The 3,844-nt window shown below is 33.7% G+C and overlaps 1 long non-coding RNA gene across 2 annotated transcripts; it reads right to left on the bottom strand.

The window, feature by feature from the left end:
- Window positions 1–536: 536 nt before the first annotated feature.
- On the bottom strand, window positions 537–3,129 carry LOC131040392 (uncharacterized). 2 transcript variants are annotated; one of them, XR_009104837.2, is made up of 4 exons: window positions 2,614–3,127; window positions 1,374–1,605; window positions 1,126–1,229; window positions 537–620 (listed from the first exon to the last, which is right to left on the bottom strand). It is a non-coding gene; the product is annotated as an uncharacterized LOC131040392 (long non-coding RNA). The 2 variants fall into 2 exon arrangements; XR_009104836.2 differs by having other exon boundaries at window positions 1,126–1,605; window positions 2,614–3,129.
- Window positions 3,130–3,844: the final 715 nt, after the last annotated feature.

Genomic DNA, 3,844 nt, shown 5'->3' with positions numbered 1-3,844 from the left:
GCTAGACAACTCAATGTTTTAGGTGTGAATATTAAAATTCTCATGAACCTTCCACTGCTGAAACTCACAGCAAAATAAGCCCACCTTGTTTTAATCATTCATGTCAAACTTCAATAATCCTGGCAGTTTTTTTCTAAATAAAACAATGATAACCACCTAATATATTTTCAAAACTTTCCTAACATCTCAATGCTAGAAATTGGGATTTAATTTTCTATTCTATGAAACCTACTAATCTGAATCCAAGGAAAATCATATCCCTGAATCTCATTTGAAATATTAAAGAAATTGAATAAATCCAACAAACCTACACCAGCGCTCCCAAAACAAGGAATCCAAACCAAACCAGAATTACTGAATTCCAATGGTAAACAAATTTTACTACTCGTAAATTACATAACCAATAGAGCTCAGTGAGCTGATACTTTGACCTTTCTAGTGTAGATGATTTGCAGGCTCTGTACAATATTTGAAAGTCAATAAACAATACAATGCTACACTAAAAAAACTGCGGAGCAGGGCATCTATGGACATACCAGAAACCCAATAGGGCATTGCACCTGTATGTCCCATGTGCGAAGTAGAAATCCAGCAAACCCCAATAAGCTTGTATGCCAAGTCTAAAAAAACATCCATGCCATAGTTTTTCATCAATAGAATTCCATAACTGACATTTAGTTAAAATATGTATTATAATACACATTTAGGCTTTCTAATTTTATTATATCAAATAAATGTTCTTTAATCACAGAATAATTTTAAGTAATGACTTTTGGAACAATATTTTGTCATTCACGTTTTCAACCTACAAAATACTTTCATGGACAACAAAGCATGGAACAAGGGGAATCTATAATCATTTTATTCATCTTAAAAAAACCATAATTTATAAGAAATATTCGATCTCAATATAGGAAGATAAAAAAGACATAATGGATAAAATGTTTATCTCCTATATCAAAATATACCCATTGAATTTTCATAATTCAAATGTAGAACTTAAATGAAACCGAATATCTCAACAATGTCATATCTTCTCATCCAGCCAAAATCATCCTTCCTATTATTAATCAATTCATACAGAAGTAACAGTGAAGCTGATGTGGGAAGGCTTGTGCTGGTTACCAGATAATGAAAACCAAGCTGCCATACGAGGAGTTGAACAGAACCTCTGTGCTTCATAGAAAATCCAAATGGATTAGCTATGCAGGTGAAGATCAACTCATTTCCTGAGAACACAGAGAATTCAAACACTGGGTTAGCTGTTTTGAAAATATATTTTCCTTCTAAAGCAGCTACTTTTGATCTAGGAGAAACTTCCCATCTCTTCAACGGTTATATGAACTCTTGGCAGGCCCTGCATTGGAACTCACTTCATCAGTCCTTTACTCTTGAGCCAAAAGGAAACTTCCCATCCGATGAAGAAACTTCCCATCTCTTCAACGGTTATATGAACTCTTGGCAGGCCCTGCATCTTATGCCTGCATTGGAACTCACTTCATCAGTCCTTTACTCTTGAGCCAAAAGGAAACTTCCCATCCGATGAAGAAACTTCCCATCTCTTCAACGGTTATATGAACTCTTGGCAGGCCCTGCATCTCATGCCTGCATTGGAACTCACTTAATCAGTCCTTTACTCTTGAGCCAAAAGGATCTTGAGTGAAAATAAACCAAAATTCCCAAGAAATCAAAACACTGTGTAGAAACTGAAAGATTAACAGAAAAATAGCCATCCAAACCTGAAGTGTTTTATCTACAAATCTATATTCCAAAGGGTCAAAAATAACAAATGGGTATCAGGTGAAGATGTAATAATTACATTAAAGCATTAAATTATCTCCAAAATCAAACATGTCCACCACTGTCATCATAATGCAAGCAACAACAAAAGCTTCAAGGATAATAATACTCAGGGTAAATATACTAAGGCTGTATAAAAATTATTTAATTGTTTTAATTGAATATTATTCTATCAGATAGTATAGTTGGGAATGCTCCGGCAGATCTGTATGCAAAGGAATGTGGAACCCTCTTCTTAGCGTGTGAACTGTTTCACAGAATTCCTCAAAAGGAATGTTGAACCATAGACACTGCGTGTGAACTGTTTGACAGAATTCCTCAAAGAAATGTGGTCCCATGGTGTGACATGATCTCTAAATGCACAAAATGGACATGTGGAAAGACCAATTACAGATGATCTGTATTACTCTGGTTATGGAGGTTGTTTCACCATTTCCTCCACCCGATAAGATTGAGATTGAATGCATTCAGATGGAGGGTGAAAATGTAGTAAGGACGAAGGAAACGAATATGTGTTGGGTTTCCTTACATACCATAATAATGAGGAGTAGATTCATTTTCTAGCAAACCAAAAGGTCGACCATCGTCAACTGATATTGTTCCTTCAAAGGGGGTTTGGCCTGTAACTAGGAAAATCTCAGGTTCTACATATAACGAAATTAAGGATGAACATGGTGTTAGTGGTGAAAAAAGGTGAGTAACAACAGGATGAGGAAGTTGCTATTAAGAGGATGAAAACTAATGAGACTAAATAATTTTAATCCAAAATGAAAATTCCCGACAAACTTTATCGCGCCAACAATCAATAATTACCTGGAAGAAGATTTTGCCCTCAGTTGCTATGCGTCTTCCTCTCCTCGGCCTTTCCTCTGCTCTGCAACAAAAATGTAACACCAAAAAAAAGACGAACGGACCAGCGTGCACGCTGTACAAAAGAAAAATGAAAAAACAAAACGAACCAAGCACATGAAAATTGAACAAAACAGAGAGAAAGAAAAAGAACATTGGAAAGAGACAATCACAAAATAGAACATGAACATTGACAGAGAGACAATCACAGAACAGAACATCGACAGAGAGGGAGAATCAGAGAAAGAATGAATGTCTGTAACCGAATGAAACTGAATTGTTTATTTTATCCTAATTTCAGATGCTTTTTTGGGGGGTCTCTATCAACATTATTTGAATTTTTTTCCCGTTATCATTCTCTCAACGGCTAATCTTTTCTTGGAGATCTTTATGTCGCCGGCTCTAGCAAGATTATCCCTGTAATGGCCTGCCCAAATGCTCTCGATGGTTGTTTTTTGGGTTACCATGGGAATTCCCATTTTGTTTGATTTCTCTTACCTATTATTTGATTTTGTTTGATTCTCAAATTATGTAGAACTATTTATTTATTTATTTTGGATTAATTATTATATATTAGTATATTTATTTTTTAAAATCATATAAAAATAATATCTATTTAAATCAAATGACTAAACAAAATTATTGGATCTAAAGAGGACCAAAAGATAATCTAGAACATATGATTATGAAGTCACTTAATCACCTCTACCAAATAAATTGACACACTATACAACCTAGTACTGATTAAACAATGTTACTTCACAAAGAATCTCACAACCCCATGAGTTGTGACATGGATAATGAAGATTCTCGTAAGCCTAACTACTTCAATAACTTTGATAACCAACTCATTTGCTACGTAATTGTAATTATTTTTCAAACATCCTATATAAGAGTTGTTTTGACTTTTTAAAAATTAAAAAAGAGATTTTACCACTATACAATCAATATATATATAACCTTTTTTATTCTTGTGTTTTATAGTTCATGAAACTCATTGTAATGTAATTTTTTAAAAGTTTGAAATAACACAAATATAAAGTGGGTCTCAAAAAAAAAATTAAAAATTGTTCTAATATTCAAATTACACCCATTGTTTCTAATGCCTTTGTTAGATAAAATTATTTTGCTAAAAGTTAGAGTTGTAGCATCTACTCCATCTCACGTGACTTTACACAAAATTAATAGTAGGAAC

This window comes from Cryptomeria japonica, chromosome 7, assembly GCF_030272615.1.
Source record: "Cryptomeria japonica chromosome 7, Sugi_1.0, whole genome shotgun sequence".
Classification (NCBI taxonomy): domain Eukaryota; kingdom Viridiplantae; phylum Streptophyta; class Pinopsida; order Cupressales; family Cupressaceae; genus Cryptomeria; species Cryptomeria japonica.
The sequence above is the reverse complement of the archived record's forward strand: the minus strand, read 5'-3'. Positions and strand labels throughout refer to the sequence as shown.